The 20,488-nt window shown below is 36.2% G+C and overlaps 1 protein-coding gene across 1 annotated transcript in view; it reads right to left on the bottom strand.

Annotated features, from left to right (window-relative positions):
- DIAPH3 (diaphanous related formin 3) overlaps positions 1-20,488 on the bottom strand; it is a 556,802-nt gene that overhangs the window by 42,508 nt on the left and 493,806 nt on the right.

Below are 20,488 nucleotides of genomic sequence, written 5' to 3'. Positions count from 1 at the left end.
TTCCCTACAGCAAAGACCACAGTCTTTCAAGGGACATAGCTATATAATGTGGATGTGGGAGGTTGCCTGATTCATACTAGACTTAATGTGAGAGATAAATAAATCTGTTTTTTTGTTTGTTTGTTTGTTTTTTAAGTTTGCTACAGGGTGTGGGTGCTCACCAGAGGAAGAGAGAAAAAAAAGAGAGAAGGGAGGAAGGTGAGAAATCACCCCCCAGGGGGATGCTCATGCTATAATCCCTTCTCTTCCACTCCTCTTAGGATTCTGGGCATGCCTGGGGCATGATTTTCAAGCCACCAGATCCCAGACATGAATCACAGCTGGTCCTGTGGGATCCAGATACCTTAACCTTCATGCCACCTTCTGGCCTGAGAAATAAATCTACATTGTGTTAAGATATTGAGCTTCAGGGTTTGTCTTCTATGACAGAAAATCTTAATTACCCACACTAACAAAGATTGCTTAGTTATCCTTGTTAAATAAACCATAAATGTTAAATAGTAGATTATTTTAGTGTTCCTGGCATTCTGAAAAATTTCAAAATCTTTACTTTGATTAATTTTTCCTTTTAGTATCATCTTTAAGATGAATCCAGACATTTATTTGCTAAATATGCTTATTTAATATAGAAACATACCCAGATCAATATTCAAGTTTATCCTTTATTTTATCCTTTATTTTAGTATTTGGAGACTTGATAAATAAGTATTTATTAACACAACATTAACTCTTTGGGTGTGCCTATATATATATGTGTGTATATATGCTTGTATGCATACACACACACACACACACACACATTTAAAATTTTTGCCATAGGGAGTGTACACTGCTAGAGAGAAAGAGAGAGAAAGAGAAAGAGAGAACACACCCCCCTGGGGAGATGGTCATCCTCCAATCTCTTCTTTTTAATTCTCCTTTTGGGATTTTGGACATGTGCGCATATGTGTACACACACACACACACGCACACCCCTCTCCCAGGTGTGATTTTTCAAGCCTACAATCTGGGACTCAAACCGTGGTTAACCAGGTGGGAGTTCAGCACCTTAAGCACCATGCCACCTGCTGGCCTCTATGTATTTCATAATGCTCTCTCTGAGCCTGTACATATGAGTCCAGAAAAATCATATATTTAGAAATTGTTTTTATCTTTCTGTTAATTTTAGTTTCTTTATTCCATTGTGCCTATCTTGAGGCATATCAAACCCCCAGATAATAAATATTTACAATGTAAATATAATAAAGGTCTGGGTCTTTGAATTTTTATTTTTGTAATTTTGATTGAAGGTAATCACTAGATATCAATGAACTCTTCTCATAAACCATCTCTGTATCCTCATTGTCTCTCCACACTCTAAATTAGGTGCTCCTCCAAAGATATGTATGGCATTTTAGCACAGGGGTGGGAACAGTTATCATATTACAGAATAAATACTAGATTGTTGTTCTCTTGTCCTAAATTGTAATCTAGGTCAATTTGAGGTCAGAGGATAAGTTTGGCCTGTCTGTACTACTGGTAATGAATACAGATCCAAGTTTGTAGATGAATTCAATAAACCCTTGTTTACTCAATTAAAACATAAATTGAGAAAAATTATTTCTGAATTTCTTAGTCAATTCAAGGCTACCTTGAAGTATAGCTTCTTATTGTGGGCGTAATGAAATTTTATTCTAAGGAAAAGGCTCATAACTGAAATCAAGTCCTCCAAGGAATCTGGATACCCTTCATAAAGGTTAAAAGTCATTGCTTTAAAGTCACATACACATATATAAATTTCACTGTCAATGATCAGCCATATATTATTGTAGGCTTGTCCACTTTAACATTTATCTGCCCAGCTGCACAGGTCTGCAAGGTCTTCCCTGAAAATGTTCACCAATTTATTGATTCTTTCCTACTAGAAAGTTTAGCATTCTCTAAAACCTCTGATATTTGACTGAGTACTGCCTTTCTCCAGATTATTTGTAAAAGTGTTAAGTAAGCCTAGAGCTAATATCAATCCCTGAAGAAACCTATTCCTTAAACTTCTCAACCTTTTCTCTTTACCGTTTGTTTTCCTTTTCTAAGATAGAGCCTTTACCATAATTAAGCCTCTCATCCAACCTCAAAGATTGAGGATTCCTCATTTATTTTCCAATCTTGGCTATGGGAATATGCATTTTTCATGTCTTTGACTAGGAAGATGATATATAATATGCAGGCATCCTCAGTTTTGTAATCTTTATTGTCAGATGAGAAAATGCCTTATCTTGCTAACTAGATGCCCTCCTTTTGCCTAATATATAATAGAATGAAGACTGAACTACTTGTCTTTAAATAAAATCTGTATTTAACTTACCAACTGAATGTGGTTATTTTCAATCTTTACAAAAGAAAAACAATGTAAGAAGTTTGAAAATGAACAACTATATTGATTTTGTTAGATACTATATGCACAATGAGGAAAAGTTGCTATTTAAAATATTTTATTCTAACAGAGCTTGATCATATCCAAGAGACTAGGGAGAAAAGACCTTCTGAAAACCTTCACGCCTTTCCTGATCTTTTACACTACATATTTTTTTTTTTTTTTTTGCTATAGGGCATGTGTGCTCGCCAGACAGAGAGACAGAAAGCGAGAAATCAACCCCCAGGGAGGATGGCCATGCCGCAATCCCTTCTCCATTCTCCTCTTGGGATCTTGGGCATGCATGCACACACACCCGGCGTGAGTTTAAGCTACCGGGTCTGGGACATGAACCATGGTCAACTACATGAGAGTTCAGTGACATAGCCATTATGGTAACTGCTGGTCCCTCACATTGCATATTCCGAGACACAATTATAAAGGCATGACATGACTTCACCAGTTGGTCTCGCTTTAATAATAGTAGGAAAAATACAGTTTTGTCTTCTTTTTTCTTTTTGGTTTTATTTTGTTATAGGGCATGTGTTTGCCAGAGAGAGAGAGAGAGAGAGAGAGAGAAAGTGAGAAATCACCCCTTACAGATAGCCATGTGGCAATCCCTTCTCCTCTATTCTCCCCTCTGGATTTTAGGCACACACACACACACACACACACACACACACACACACACACGTGCCTGGTGTGATTTTTAAGTCACAGGTCTGGGACTTCAACCATAGTCACTCATGTGGAATTTGCATACCTTAACCTCTACACCACCTGTTGGCCCAATTAAAGCTATTAATGATTTTTAAGCCTTGAGTCCACCCCCTGCCCTTAATATGGAGTGAGTTAACAAAACTTGAAAACAATGCAGAGATATTCTTTATCAACCGATAATCTTCACAAAATCTCTCATGGTTTTACATGGTCTGGACTTTCTTTGCTTCTCTAACCTAATGCCCTCTGGTCTCTCAGTTAATCCTTAAACCACAAACCAGTCTCTGTGCTGTCAGGCATTTCCTTTTCTTCTTCTTCTTCTTTTTTTTTTTTTAATACCACAAATTCCTGCTTCAGGTCCCTGCCATCGAATTCCTTTTTCATTCAATGCAAGGCTCACTCATTCCATCATCTCTTTCATGTCTATCCTCAAATACTGCTCAGTGCTGAGGCCATCCCTCCTCTTTCCATTTACAACTGATGCCCCCTCCTGATCTCCCCGCCTCCAGTATTTGGCATTCTCTATCCCCTTACCTTTTCTTTGAAAAGCTATTGCTTCTGACTCTTTTCTGCTCTCATTTTCTTCTAAGATTCTCATTGCATACATGAGATCTGAGCCGTCCAATATGGTAACCAAGGGCCACATGTGACTATGGAGCACTTGAAATGGTCAGTCCAAACTGAGATGTGATGAAGTGCAAACTACACATGGATTTCAAAGATTTTGCATGACTCGAAGGCAAAATATGTGATTAATAGCACTTGCATATTAATTACACATTGAAACAATAGTATGACTATATTGTTACTAAAATTAATTTTATTTCTAAATGATGTATATGTCCCACATTGTAAGTATACTGGACAACCAGTATCTGGATGATTTACATATCTATTTTGTGTGTGTGTGTGTGTGTCTGTGTGGCCTCTCTTGGCATGCCTAGTAATGTTTTATTGCGGTCTAGATACCATGTATATATTAAAAAACAAACAAAAACACCAGACACCTAGTAGGTCCTGGATGATGCTATCTTCTACCAGAGAATTCACTTTGCTTGCCTAGAAAGACAAGGTGAATGACTCATACTTTAATCCAATCAGGGACTAAGTTAGGCGGCACTGTAGTTTTAGTAACAGTCTATCTACTTTGATTTGATCCATCTCCTAGGGCAAAGTCCTCTAGAGTTTTCCATAGACTGTCTAGCAGGTTGTCATTTCCTCTGCTACTTTTAGTCTCTAGTGCAACCCCCTCATCGCCCAAAGCTTCCAAATTCAGCAAATGTCATAAAAAGGAAACTGACTTGTACTGAGGCCTTTCAAGTCTCCTTTCCTTTACTAGATCTGTCCCACCGGACTGCCAAAACTTGGCTGGGTTTCAGGACCCAAAACAGCAGCCCTCTGCCTGGCGCCAAACTCAGATTTGGTCTCTATCCTTGGCAGCTGCAGGTTATTATTTAACTGAAAGGTAAGAATCTTCTTCCAAATTATAGCTCCTCTGGTCCTCATTGCTTCCACAGCCTTTAGATGATTTTTATGTTCTATCTGGAATTCTAGTTGTCCTTGAGAGGCATGCTGATCTGTCACCAGCTCCGCCCACACACAGAAGCAGACAATTGCTTTAATATTGTTTTCTTAATGCTCTTCATCATTTAACATGTATGTGCCATATATGTATTTTATTTATTTAGTTTATCATTATCTTCCTTCAGTAGAATGTAACCACAAGGAAGGCTGGAGGTTTTATCCATTTTTGTCGTAATTATACTCTGTTTTCAAAAATTGTGGACAGAATGAAAAAATAAATTCATGGACATAGCATTTGTGAGATAAAATAAGCCTGAGTAACAGTAGTTCTTAAATTAGAACACATTGCTTTGTCTTCCCAATCTCACAGCAAAGAAAACAAATTATTCCACCATCATTAGTAGAAACTTACTTACTATGTGCCCAACAGTGTATTTTAGGCTGAGGATTAAACAATGAGTACAGCATAGTTCTTACCCCAATGAAACAGATGAGCAAAACGGAGGGATTAAAAACCAATAACTGAGGCCAATAGGTAAGGTGGTGGTTAAAGCACTGGTATCTCACATGGCTGAATGTGGGTCGAGTCCTGGACCTGGTGGCTTGAAAATCACACCAGGCATGTGTGCGTGCATGTCCAAAATCCCTGGGTAAGTAAGGAGGAGAAGGGATTGTGGTGTGGCCATCCTCCCTGGGGGTTGGGGGGGGTGATTTCTCATTTTTTTCTCTCACTATCTCTGTCTCTTCAGTGAGCGCACACACACACATTCTATGGTAAAAACCTCAAAACAAAAAAAATCACCTAACTTCTTGGCTCATGGTAAGAGAACAGTCACACAAGGACTTGAATTAAAACAAAATCCCTTCAAAAGTTCCTGTGGGAAGTAGTACTCTTACTCTGAAGATGCCTCTCTGATTCTGCCCAGAATAATTAATTTTTCTATAACTGTCTTCAGGATTAACAACATCTTTATGTTCAATGGTGGCAAAGTTTCTCCCCTTGAATGTAGATTTGACTTTAGAAACAATCAGAAGCCTTTGGAGTGACGCTAGGTTAAAAAGTAAAAATCTTCATAGTTTAAAATCTAACACTTCACTACACTAATATAATTATACTGGTCTGTAGTAATAACCCAATTTTTTGTGCTTCATGAAACTGAAATGTGTCCAACATGCTTCAGTTTTCTTCATATATTGTTGCTATCCACTAGGAATACACATTTTTTCATATCATATACTTTTCTTATCACCCTCAAATGTAACCTTGATTATACATGTAATAAGAAACAACTGAAGAAAAAGGTCACTTTTCCCTACTTGCAGTTGAGGAACTACAAGGTCAAACAGGGAAAAACAAAGATATGAGAAATGCTAAGAAAATGAATAAAGTACAGATTACAAAACTCAAAGTTGACTGCTGAAAGTCATAATTTTCTCTAATATATTTCTTAATACATACTTTGCAAAATGTTCTGACATTTTAATTTATAAACTAATATAGAACTTGAAGCGATCACTTAAATGGCCATAACTCATATGCCACCACACTATTTGTTTAGATTCCTGAACAAAATAAGCTTCAACTATGAGAGATCTGCTACAAACATCAGGAAATAAGAGAGCTTGTGAAAGGTCACCATTCTTTTGTTTCTCTTTTCTCTCATACTCAGATTACTATTAAAAATTAGAATTAGCTATCTTAGTAATTTTGGATAATAAAGACAGTTAAATTGAAATTACTTCGAATTGAAATTACTAAGAATAATATGTTGATATTTTTACATTAATAACATATTTTCCATGGGGATATTTTGATTGGGTAGAATTGACACATGCATACAAATGCAAGGAAGTAATTATGATTATATTATTAGTAGTTATTGTGGCAATAATTTTCAGAAAATGGTTATATCCATCTGTCTGAGAAAACAGACTTTAACACAAAATGAAGTCATATTCATTACATGAAAGAAGTGATTAGAACCTAGTAGTAAAGCCAGCTAAATGTGCTTCTATCAAGCTCCAAGTTAAAGTTTTAATGTATTTTTAAATGTTTCTGGTCTCAAAACATTGAACAGTTGACAATTTCCCCCAAGAGAACAATACCTTGAGGGGAAAAGCAATTAGAATATGGATTGACCAGCAATCAGTAATCATTACTTGGTACATTAAACGTAGTTTGCTGGCACCTGGTTAAGTAATTTAGAAACTGGTTAAATATCTGGAAAACAGGGCTTTCTCAAGTTAAATGTGAAAGCTCAGAGAAATAAAAAGGACTTTCTCACAGTTAAAACATATCAGGAAGAAAACTGCAGAATAAGGTTTCAGAAAGTTAAAATTGGGTGAACATATTAAAGGCAATTGGAATCAAAGGGATTGAAGTAGAAAATCTGGTATTTCTGGGAAGTTTAAATTCCCTAAAGTTTATAACTTAGAAGAGCTGACGATACATTTCACATCAAGGTTTAATAGTTCTAGGATGGCAGTTTAAGTAAACTGTATGACTTGAAACAAACTTTTATTAAATTCTTTATTTAAAATTTTTTTTTTAAAATTTTTTGAGAAAATCTTTGACAAGCTCTTGTGCTTGCCATCTTCTGTCCAGCCTTCTATTTAGCTAGAACTACAGCTGTGGCCTACCACAATTAATCTGTGTAAGTTATTCTGAGATTCAAACCCGGGTCTCCTATATGGCTCCAGCTGTGAGCAGTGATGCCTAGTGCTTGTATCATTTAGGCTGAGCCAGTTTTTATTAACATTTTAAACTAGAAAAGAGAGAGATATAAATATATTTCTAAGTCAGGGAGACAAAAAACCACAAACTCCCTTCACTGCTGCCACCTCTCCACTCACATCACTGTTGCACATAGGCTTTTACCTCCCCTTCTGTTTCTACTGATGAACTATTCGTGCTCCAATACCATCACCTCCTCCATTTGCAACTCAGACCTCATAACCCCACAATGTTCCAGCAATTTTTTTTTTTTGATAAGTTTTTGCTATAAGGCACGTGCACTCGCCCGGCAGACAGAGACAGAGAGACAGAAAGCGAGAAATCACCCCCCAGGGGGGAGAACGATGCTGCAATCCCTTCTCCTCCATTCTCCTCTCGGGATCTTGGGCACACACGCACATGCGCCGGATGTGAGTTTCAAGCCACCGGGTCTGGGACGCGAACCGCGGTTGACTACATGGGAGTCCAGCGACATAGCCATTACGCTAACTGCTGGCCCCTAAAATATAATTTTTGAACATTTTAAATAAGACATATTGTTGTTATATTATTAATTTTTAAATGTTGCTTTGTCTTTGGATTAAAAATACCTTATTCCTCATAGACAACCAAAATTAATTTAGAAGTCCATTTATTCAAAACACCCTTAATGACATGTATGATTTTCCTTAATTGCCAGTTATGGGGGATATAAAGATAAAGAAACAAACATAAAAATCACCTGTCTTCTCAACACCTCCAGATTACTACTTTCAGACACATTTAAGCTCATTACAATTTGTGAGGGCCAGAACCAGTAATAGATGATGTAATCATTACTTCACTGGACGCCTATGTAGCTGACTGTGATTCAAGTCCTGGACCTGGTGGCTTAAACCTCACGATGGCATGTGTGCACATGTGCCTAAAATCCTGAGAGGAGAATGGAAGAGAAGAGACTGTGGTGTGGGCATTCCCCCTGTGGGGTGATTTCTCATTTTCTGTCTCTTTGTCTTTCTCCGACACGCACATGTACTCTGTATTAAAAATCTCTAAAAAAAAAAAAAAAAAATCTGTGAGGTCCAACTCCCATGGCCTGGTGGTTAAGGCAGACAGATCCCACATGGCTGACTATGCAGCTTGAGTCCCAGGCCCAGTGGCTTGAGAAACACACACCATGTGTGTGCATGCCCAAAATCCCGAAAGGAGTCAGAGATGAAGGAGAAGGGATTACAGTGTGACCGTTCCCCAGGGGCATGCCTTCTCCTTTCCTTCTCTCTCTTGTGATTGTATGTACCTTTTAGAGTGGGGAGGACAAAAAAAAAAATGGAACAAATCTGAAAACCTGTGCAAGATCTATGCCCAGTTGAAACAAAATTGAACCTAACAAAAAGTTTTTCAACGAGCACATATCTTTTGTATTCTTTCAGATGAATAACTTTTATTTCCGAGTAAGCCTGTAATTTTATAGAATCATTAGTTTAACCTGACTTACTTTTATTAAGTTGATCTTCTTGTAAAATAATAGAGGGTGACAGCTAAGGTAGAAAAGTTGTGCTGAAAAACATATCATGGTATATCTACAAATACCTATTTAGTACAGACTTCAAGCTGAAAAATCCCCAACATTTCATTATTGGTATTTCAAAATGTACTTTCTATGTTTAGTTTAGGAATGATACAATAGGTCTAGCAGATATGGCAGAAGTGGAAGGGCACCACTGCATGAGGGTGGGAGCACACACAAGTGCTGGGTTCAGATTCCAGACCAACCAAAAAAGGCTGCATGTGGCAGCATGTGCTTGTACCCCCAGCTAACTGGGAGGCTAGAACAGCAACAGTGAGACTTTATTTTAAAAAAAAAAATCCATCCTTTTCTTTCTTTCTCTCTCCTCCTATGTTCTCTGAGAGAGAGAGAGAGAGAGAGAGAGAGAGAGAGAAAGGGTAATGGAAACGGGTAATTTTTTTTATTAAGGTTTTTGCCTTAGTGTACATACACTTACCAGAGAGAGGAAAAATGAGAAATCACCTCCATGGGGGGATAGCCAGACGGCAATCCCTTCCAATCCCTTCTCTTCCAGCCTCCTCTTGGGATTCTGGGCATGCACACACATGTGCCTGACATGATTTTCAAGCCATCAGGTTGAGGACTTGAACTGTGGGAGGCCATGTGGGAGTCTAGCACCTGTGGACAGAAGTCTGACTTCTTTTCCTATTTTTCCAAAATCTTTTCAAAAGGGGACTGGGGAAGTCATGCCCACAAACATTAACAGACCATTTACTTTCTATTAACAGGATTCTTCCTACCTCCTGTCCCTGGCATAGTATCTTTGAGATGTATATTTCAACCAATTAGTGTATTCTTTTGCTTATGCCTTCCCAAGACACAGAACTTCCCTTTTCCTTGAGATGTAGATTAAGCCTTTCTTTAAGACAGGGATTTTCCCTTCCAATAGCCCAACCTAAGAATTTATGGAACCCACCTATAACCTACAAGCCCCCCCCCCCTACATGTCCTGCCTTTTTGGGCCAGACCAATGGGAAATCTTTTAAGTAAATGTTGTGTGTCAATCTCAAAAGCAAATAAAAGGAACCTATGTACATGATCACCCCGAGAAAAGGCATGTATGCCTCTTCTCCGGGCCTAGGTCACTCACAGTTGGCTTGGAAATAAACCGCATTAATTATTAATTATTAATTTTATAGTTGGTTATATTTTTTCTGTTGACACACCTTAACCACCATGCTACCCACTCATCTCGAAAATTTTATTTTGAAAACAGAATGCAATTTAAAATATGGAATGCTAGGGATACATTGATAAAATGGTGATTCTATTCTCTTATTGCTAAACAATCAAGAAAAAATGAATAATAAATTTACTCAATTGTTAATATAGTTAAAAACAGGATTCTGACAATAGATTGGCTCAACAGATGTGTGAACCTGGAGAGTCTAAGTCTTGATTTCTTTATCTGTAACATGTAAATTACACTGGCTCCCATCCCATAATTGTCATGGATATTACGGGAGATAATATATGTAAATATCTTAGCATTGTGCCTGACCTATGAACACATGGCTTAATAAATGCTGGTTATTATTACCATTACATTAATTTCTTGTTTACTACCTCTTGTTTCTTCCTAAGATTTTTTTCCCACAAAAATTGTTCAAATGAACAAGTAAAAAAAATAATTAAAACAAAGAGAAAATTCACACTGAGCTTTGAATTCTGCATGAAAGCTTTTAAACAACACAATTTATTATAAAGAACAAAGCTATACTCTGAAATCAGTTTGTTCTGTCAAAAAAGACAAAAAAAAGCTCAGAGGACGTAATTGAATGACTACAATGCATCCTGGCCAAGAAGGGAGGCTTTAACTTGTTCTTTAAAGCACATGCAAGTTAGCATTGTTCTTGCCATTTTAATACGGACTTCCCACCCCTTAAATTGACTTTCTGAAATAGTTAGATAATTGTGGTACACTTTTAAGTCACTTTGTCAGTGTTCTTGAACTGTGAAAGTAATTCAGTGCTGAACTCATAAAATATACTCTCCAAGGTCCAAGTTTAAGTGAGCATAGTGATTTGTTTCCTAACAATAGAGCCCAACTAAATTTAAAAACTCCTTTGTACTGGACAGTCCTTGAATCTTTGAGTGCCTTTCTTATCCACAGTCTTTCTGAGTAAAGCAGTCAAGGGCAGTTTTCTGTGCTTGTAATCTACTATCGCCACCCCCACAATTGTCATGATGGAAGAAAACTACTACCTCAATGACTACCACACCCTTCTCACTGCCTGAACAATTTCCTCTATTGTTATTACTACAACCAATGCTGTCACTCTTATTACCAACACCCTCACCACTTCACTTCCCACCACTGCCTTTTTACCATCACCCTCATCACCACCCTATCACCTCTTTTACCACCATGGTCACCGCCACTTTTACTGTCATCACTACAAAAGCTATAAGTAAGCTCAGTCCTTCACTTTCACTTCTTCTCCGAATCTTCGTAACAACTAGACATGTATCCATTTTATAAATAGTGAAATGAAAGTGCAGTGAACATAAGAATAATTCTTGGGGGAACCAGCAGTTAGCGTAATGGCTATGTCGCTGGACTCCCACGTAGTCCACTGCGGTTCGCATCCTGGACCCGGTGGCTTAAAACTTACACCGGGCGCGTGTGCGTGCGTGCCCAAGATCCCGAGAGGAGAATAGAAGAGAAGGGATTGCGGCATGACCATCCCCCCTGGGGGGTGATTTCTCACTTTCTGTCTCTATGTCTCTCTCTCTGTCTGTCTGGTGAGCGCACGCGCCCTATAGCGAAAAACTCTCCAAAAAAAAAAAGAATAATTCTTGGTCTATGTTTCTAATTTGTTGATCAGAAAATCAGAATTTAGACCAAAGTTTTTCACTAGTCCAAGGCATAGCTTCTTTCTATGGCCTAGCACATCATTTGGCACCTAGTGGGACCTAGTTCTAGCCATTAAAACTGAAAAAGTCTGTACAGAAAATGACTATTTCAGGAAAGATTTTCCTTACTGAAAACAGAGAATCAAGAGAAGAGAGCCCTGCATGAGACCCATATGTAGTTGGACATGGCTGTGTGTGGATATGATGTCAGTTATTTTACAAGCATGAGTTGGTGAGCCGCAGGACAATTGCTTCAGAGAGCAAACAGGAAGAGTCTGAATCCTTGATGACATTTTGAAGACTGAATAAAAACTAAATAAAAAATAAATTGTAGACTCAGACAAGATAGTCCACATTGGTTAAAAGTGTTACTGAGTAGGTTGAGGCCAAATGAGATACCCACATTCAATTCCTGGCCCACCCTAAAAACCAGAATACAATGGTGGCCACTTAGAAATCCTAATTACTCAGGAGGCTAAGGCAGCTAAGGCAGAAGACTAGTGATACAGTGAGACATTATCTTAAAAAACAGGTTTTAGTTAAAAGAGAACAAGTTTCACATTGTTTATACATTTATACATTTACCCTTTTTTCCTTGTCTGTTTTCTTCTAAAAGATGTTACATTTAGCTTCATAGTGCTTTTTCTACCCATCCTATCTATATCAGTTAGGATGGTCCAACTTCAAGTGACAGATTGCTTATTAAACTGCCTTAAATAAGAGGTTAACTTATTATCTCATTTATCAAGAGATCTGAGCTTCTTGAGGTGCTTGACTGGGGTCTCAGGGACCTGGCTGGGGCAAGGGAGAACATTGCAGCCCTATTTTCTAGCATGTAACTTAAGCTCGATTTTATAAAAAAACATTGCTTATAATTTTTTTTTTTCATTGCTTGAGGGTACACTCATTCACCAGAGAGGGAGAGGGAGAGGAAGATCCCCCTGATGAGGCATGGTTATGCTATAATTTCCTTTCCTTCAACCAGTTAGGATTTTGGGCATGCACTTTAACAAGCTTGGTGCATCTAGAGATGGGATTTGAACTGCAATCACCCATGTGGCATCAGGCTGACTCTCAGTGCATGACGCCTTACCACTGTGCTACTGTGCTGGCCTAGAAAATTGATTTGAAGACCAAAAATAAGTATTCTACTTACACATTCCTTCCTGCAAAATCTCCAACTGACTTTCTCCCTCCCCCAAGTTTAGTAAAGAAACAGGAAAAAGAATAAGAGGGAACAACACTGAGATAATTTTCTCCTTTAATCAAAGCTTCTTTTAAATAGAGATGTTTATTATATCCTATTTTTTCCTCTTTATCTACATGCAGCATATGGTTGTCTTTCTCACTTTCATTCATCCAACAATTTTTATTAATTCTTATGTAACTATTATCTAGATGTTATTGAAAGTACATAATTTTATCTGCCCTCAGATATTCATTAAAAATTCACCTCAAGACACATCACAAAGTATCTGGTAAGCAACGTCCCCAGCACACAGTAGGAGATCAAATGTTTGTTTCATGCATTTGTTCTGTAGCATTATAGTTTTAGAAGTTTCTAAAGAAACCGAGAGTAAAATCTTAAGGATATGCCATCTGATTAGAGGAGGGGATGAGAAAACAGATGAATTAGAAGCCATAATTTTGAGCTTTGGAAGTTCCTCATAGACACAAAACCCAGACATTCATGTAAACCAGTTTCTTCTATAATATCCTTGCCAAATAACATCCTGCCTGTGCTTGAATATTACAACTGGGAAAGCCGTAGAAATAACGTTTCAAGGGAGATACTCTTGTTGGTTTTGACTGGATATTCATATAAACTTTTTAAAGAGATGAGCGATAGAGCTAACCCTTATCTGTAAATTTTGAATTTATATTGTTTCATCCCATGTACAAAACCATTTTTTTTCCTACAAATGTTTTTTTTTTTTTTTTTTTTTTTTCCGTTGGGCAATTGTAAAGGAAAGCAGAATGTTTTATCATGATTTTTGCTTCAATGATTTTAGGACAAATTAAAAAAAGTCCTAAGCTCTGGGGAAAAAAAAAAAAAAAGAGAGAACACTCTGTCCAAAGAGGTTAGTCTATCATTCTATAGTCCTGACTGTTGAAATGCTTTTCAGAGTAAGAGAAAAAAAAAATCTGTTCCTCTGTTAACAGGGGAGAGGAAACTCCCATAAATAGTCCCAGGTACAGCACTTTAAGAAAATGGTATAGTTTCATGGAATTAACAGTGACCTGGTAAGAGAAAACCAGGTATACCTTTGAAAAAGTCATTTAAGTGAGTCTTTCTGAGACTCATCTTTTTCTTTATCTAAAGTAAAGATAAACTTCACCTGTCCCATTTATTGTGAGAAATAAATGACATTATATAAGTGAAAGTATAGTGCTTGTTTGCAGATAAAACTTAAAAAAAAAAAGTGTACAAGAAATAATTATACTACTGAGCACTTCTAAGAATAAGTTTTAAGGAAACATTTTAAGTGGATCAACCACATTAATGTAAATACATTTCAGATCTCAGCACAAATATATCATTTAACAGATAATCTCATCTATGTAAGCAGTTGGTTATAGACGTATTTTGATGACAACTTTCATATTGAAATACATAAATATTCATGATTCCACCTTTTTCACTTTCATAGAGATAACACTAGGATTAGACAACCAAGAGACGTTAAGGTATAACAATGTAGACAATGTCTATAACCAAATACAGGTACCTCTCATGCAGATGTTCTCTGTACTAGGCAATACACTAATACGTTCACATGCTGGGTAGCTTCTGGTGCTCATAAAACCCTTTTGAAGTAGACGTTATCATTTCCATTCTACAAATATGAAAATAACCCTAAGAGAGCTTAAATAATTCAAAAGAAGTCACACTATGAGCAGCTAAGGATGGATTTAAAACCTGATCTTTGATATTACAGTCCCATTATTAGGTTCCTTTACATATAATGGGTGGGTCTGATAGAATTATTATAAAATACATTCACTCATTGGGTTCCATTTTAAATGAGATAAACTATCTACCAACTTAACTCTTTGGCAGTGCACCAACTTAACTCTTAAATTAGCTCTCCTTTTTTCATAATGCTATGACTAAAGTGATAGATAGAACTATTTTTTAAAAAAGTAGTAAGAATAAAACAAAATTTACTAGGATTTCATATACTGTAGTAACTACTACAGAGTGGACAGAAACACAGAACAGTCTAGTACCAAGTGTGTGCATACTATCTTCAAAACATTAACAAAATATATTCAAAAGATCTGCAATGTAACAGTCCTGGAGGGTTTATATTTTAGAAAAAAAATTCTAAATGAAATAAATTAATGATTACCTCAAAACTATTGAGTTTATGAAAACATTATAAAATGCAGCCATCATTAAAATGTCAAGAATTTATAATGTATCAGCATAATCTTAAAACGGGAATAGTAACTGTACAGATTGACTTAAGCTTTAAGTGCTTTCTCTGTGCTTTGAGTATTTGTAAGTACTCTTTCAAGGACCTATTTAATAGTTTGCACAAAGGATAGCCATCTGCCAACCAGTCAGTTTTAATGTTAGCCAGTGATCCATTGTTGCAAGAATTTGTGGTCTCTATTGTATTATCTAGTGCCTAATCCTGCATATAATTTGCCACCCCACAGTCCACTCTTAGTCCAACTGTGGCCAAGTGTGTACAGTCTGACTACTAATTCAGATCTTTTGGGAGAAATTTTACTTTCTAGTCATGTGCCTACTACTAGGTTACAAATGCTTATAGAATAAAATGTAGGACCGGGCCATAGCATACTGGTTAAGGGGAGCTAGATCCGATATGGCCAATTGTGGTTAGAATCCTGTCTGTGATGGCTTGAAATGCATGCTGGGCATGTGTGCATGAATGCCCAAGATCCCAACAGGATAAATAAATATAGGAGAAAGGATTGCTGCGTGACTATACCCAATTGAAGAATGCTTTTTTTCTCTCCTTCTTTTGCTCTCTACTCTCTGTCCAAGTTCATATCCAAGTATTCCAGCGATGATAATAATAATAATAAACATATTTATATGTAACCACCAACCCACCCATCAATAGATTATATTTTTAATTATCTATGTAAAACATTGGTTGATTTTCCGACAGAACCCTAAACCCACTTAACATTGGCACCATTAGTTTTGGTGGCAACTAAGAGAATTGTCTGTATAGGAGGATAAAACTTTCAAAGTGTTTCTCTTGGAGTCCCTTCCTCCCTCCCCCCCCAAAAAAAATTACAAGTATTAAAATAGACAAATAGATAATTTGATATCTTACCAGTTACACTGTATTTATTCTTTCTAATCATTTCTACTAAGATTACTATGCACACAACATTGATTTTTCTTTTTTAATATTTTTCCCATAGGGTACCTGCATCCCCCAGAGAAATACATAAAGAAAATGAAAGAAAGTTAGATTCCCACCCCTCATTACTCCCTGGGGGAATGGCCACACTGCAATCCCTTCTCTTCCATTCTCCTGTTGTGATTTTGGGAATTCACACAAATGTGCCTGGAGTGGGGGAGATTTCTCACTTGATTTTCAAGCTGCTGGGTATGGAACTCAAACTACAATCAGTCACGTGGGAGTCCAGTGCCTTAACCATCATGCCACCTGCTGGCCCCACAACATTGAATTTTAACAATAAAAAGGAAGAAAAATGTACAATTACTGAGCTAGTATCTACCAGGCACTAGCCATCCAACGTAATCCTTTTACATTATTCATTTGTTTTCAGATGCACGAGAACCTTTTATGGTTGGAATTGTTCCAGTTTCCTAGGTAAGGAACCAGGCTACAAGGCCCAAGGTCACATTCTTTTGGCTACTTCCCTCACACCATGCTACCTGTGGTGAGGAAACAACTCACACGTAACTTTCCTCCCCTTAAAAGAAAATATCACAGAACATAAACCACACTAATAAGGTCCTAAATATTTATAGACGGTACTATAAAAAGTCCTTAAAATAACAAAGTTGAATTCCTCTTGTTCTGAAGTTTACTTGAATAGTTCAAAAAGAAAATTAGATCTGCCTAGCACTGAACAATACATTCAAATTTTAAGAAATAGTGAGTGTTTCAGTCAAGGCAAATAATTATAAAATTATAAACACTAAAATATTATTGGTCTAACTAAAACACACTACTTAATCCAGTTTATACCTACTGAATATGAAGTGCTTAATAAATTAGCATAATGTGCCTGTGAAGATGATATTAAGTAGAAGGGAGATCACCATAAGCAAGTTTCCAAAGTCAAGTTTAATATCTTCTAATAATAGCTCTTAAAAATAAACACTAGAATGCATGTACTATACAATATGTACAGTTGAGAAATGCTCAATTGTAAAATGCTGAAAAAGGAAAATGCAATAGGTTTTTTTTTTTTTTTAAAGTAATCATTATTTGTTAAATCCTTTTGGTAGATTGTATTCCAATACAATAATATTTTGAACTGGTTTTCAATTATCACTAAGAGTAAAGAGTAACTTTCTATGTATTTCATTAAAGCTTCTGTGAAAAGGAATAGAGAGTTTAAACTCATATATTTTAATGAAAGTGTCATCTCAAAAATTTTTCTTTTTCCTTACTTCACTAATAACTTGAAATATATTCAGAATCCAAACTTGGTAACAAGTGCAGTAAGTATATAATGACAACTGATGGTCTATTTCTTTTCCTGAGATTTAGCTCATGATCTGTCTCTGATAAGGTAATGTACCTTTGGAAAAAGCACTCGCAGTGTACTTTAGCACAAAAAAACAGTAGTCTACCCTTTCTCTTGTGACATACCATATAATGCCTTCCTTCCAGAATATTTTTCCCTTTGAAATTAAGTCATACAATAAAATACCTTGTGTGAAAACCAGTGTATTAGTGAAGAAGGACAAATGTACTTGTGTAGTTTCAGTTGAATTACAGCATATAATGAAGAGGCATAGTTTTACTTAGAGAAGAAAGTCATCAAATAAAACGGCTAATATTAGTTCTATTTCATGTTTCTAGATAAAATTTTGGCTAACAAATAAAACACTATAATGAATAGATTAACTTGCAAGCTATGATATTTGTAAGTTAGGAAAAAAGGTTGGCTCTAGGCAAAAAAGGTGAAATAAATGAAACCTGTTTTGGCTGCTGCTGTTCCCAGTGATATTCTATTCCAAGAGATACATTCTTGCAAGCTGCCTATCTACTAAAGACATTCCTTTCCTGAGAAGTCCCCTGTGATCTGCACCTCAACTTTTGGTGTTGGAGAAAGCTCTTTAAAGAGTCATACCTTTTGTCTCTTATTGACTTTTCATTCCCTTTATATAGAAATTGTAGATTGGAATAAGAGGCAGCCATGAGAATGAGAAGCTAAAGGATAAGGTAAGCATAAAGACAGAAGAAGCCCCAGTCCCAGATGACATCGTGAGACCTCCCTCCATAAGGGTCAGATAGGTCACCTCTGCATTTCTGTTCAAATGAACTGTATAAATCAGTGATATTTCAGTGTTCTTTTATATGCATTTTCATTTGGGAGGGGGAATTGGATAGACAATGGGAAGAGAGTAATTACTATTGTACTTTGTTTTGAAAATTTAAATTTTGAACCCTGTGAATTTCTTACTTGGTCAAAAATCAAATTCTAAGAAATTAAAAAAAAAAAAAAATCCCTGGACCAGCAGTTGGTATAATTGCTACGTCACTGGACTCCCATGTAGTCGTTGGCAGTTTGAATCCCGGACCCAGTGGCTTAAACTCAATGCTGGACGCATATGCGTGTGTGCCCAAAATCCTGAGAGAAGGTTGGAGGAGAAGGGATTGTGGCATGGCCATCCCCTCTGGGGGATTATTTCTCACTTTCTGTCTTTCTGGCAAGCGCACGTGCCTTATTGCAAAAACCTTTCGCCCCCCCCCAACAACAACAAAAAGAAATGTAAAAAATCCCATGTCTGAAATATTAGAAATTGTTATTGTTGATTAAACATGTTTACATTTATTCTATGAAAAAAGTTCATAAAAATGGAACATAAAAAGTTTTAATAAATATGGGCAGTGTGATAACAATTTCACCTGTTCTGCAAAACTGAATTTTATCGAGGATGTGAACCATCATGTTCAACTTTGCAACTAGAGTGTCTAGTCACGTATTCTGCTCATGTGTGGTACTTACAAATGCTGGTTGAACAAATAAAATGCATCACCAATGCTCTCCTTTAAATGTGTCTGACAGTTATCTATTGCAGTACATAGTTAAGGGTAGTTAATTAAAGCTAGTAAGCAAACATTATAAGCCCACTTATTTATATTCTCCAATAATTCATTTTCCTATTTAAGAATTCATTGTAATAAGTATAAAGTTAAAAATATATTTATGGAGGGTATGGTATAGAGTTGCTATTAAAGAACCATTGTAGAAACTGAGTCTTGATTCCCATACTATTGCTTTTTCTAATATTTTTATTCTTTTTTTTTTTTTGGTAGCTGGCCAGTTTTAATTTTTTTCAAGTTCTATCTATAGCAGACATATTTTTGAAGTCTACCCACCCCTGAGTTCAGTAGCTATACTTTTAGTGTAAAATGATATTCCCTTAATTAACAACATGTACAAAGCTACAAAATGTTATCTATACAGAGATTAAAAACAAATTTTTAAATATTCTTAACCAATTACGGATTGGACGGTTTTACATTTCAAACCTTTTAGCCAACTAGCTTTCTAATTTTAAGCTCAAATTGATTCATATATTTCGCTGCAGGATATTTCAAAAAGAGTGCAACAATAAGGCATTAGTAAAAATAACATTGTAGCAGAAACAGATTTTGCCTATGTGAAAAGGTAATTTATAAAACACATTAATCACATTTAAAAAAGAGAAACTAGTTGTAATATCATTAACTTACATGGTACTAAGAATTGCAACTTTCAACCATTTTTTTTCTATAGAAAAATTTTATCTAGCTGTAGGCAAAGTCTTTTTAACAACAAAAGATAAAACAAATCCCTTCAGGAAAAACAGTATGTTGTGTGAGACAAATAAGCAAACATTATTTTATAGTGTACTTTTGCCTGAATTTTAAAATAAAAATGTCCACACTCTTTTGTTAAAACATTAAGCCTCTGTCAAAAATGTATTTCATATTTTAGGGTATAGGATTGAAGCCTAAGATGATACTCACAAGTAAAGAAAATTTACAAGAAAAAACTTGACGAAAGTTTTTCAAAGTATTATAACATTCACACTTGACTTAAAGCATAACAAAAGAAACAAGATTACAAACAAAAATGTTTATGGATTTCCAAACATAAATAAGTAAAATAGTGTTTAGGCAGTAGGGCTCACGCTGATGGCTAGCAGGAAGTAACAGAGTGCACTCTACTTGGAAAAAAAATAATGTACGAAGAACAAGCCCAAATTACGGACTGCGGTAATTTAATCATGACTGTCATTTCTCTTACTTCCAAAATAAAGCCTTGATTAAACCACTCATACCCTATATTATTCATACCTTTACTTCAGAGATTGAGGAACTATGTACAACTAATGAATTCATTTTCACCATAGGGATAACATATTGTACCTCTCTGCCAATGTTACTTGAAAACTTTCCATGTCAAAACAATGACAAGCAGATATAAACAATTAAATAAATATACAATGATTTCTCATTACAGTCCTTTAAAGACATGTTAA

The sequence above is a fragment of the Tupaia chinensis genome, unplaced genomic scaffold (genome assembly GCF_000334495.1).
Source record: "Tupaia chinensis unplaced genomic scaffold, TupChi_1.0 Scaffold000654_1, whole genome shotgun sequence".
Taxonomy (NCBI): domain Eukaryota; kingdom Metazoa; phylum Chordata; class Mammalia; order Scandentia; family Tupaiidae; genus Tupaia; species Tupaia belangeri.
Note: the sequence above shows the minus strand (reverse complement) of the source record. Positions and strands in the feature narration are given on the sequence as shown.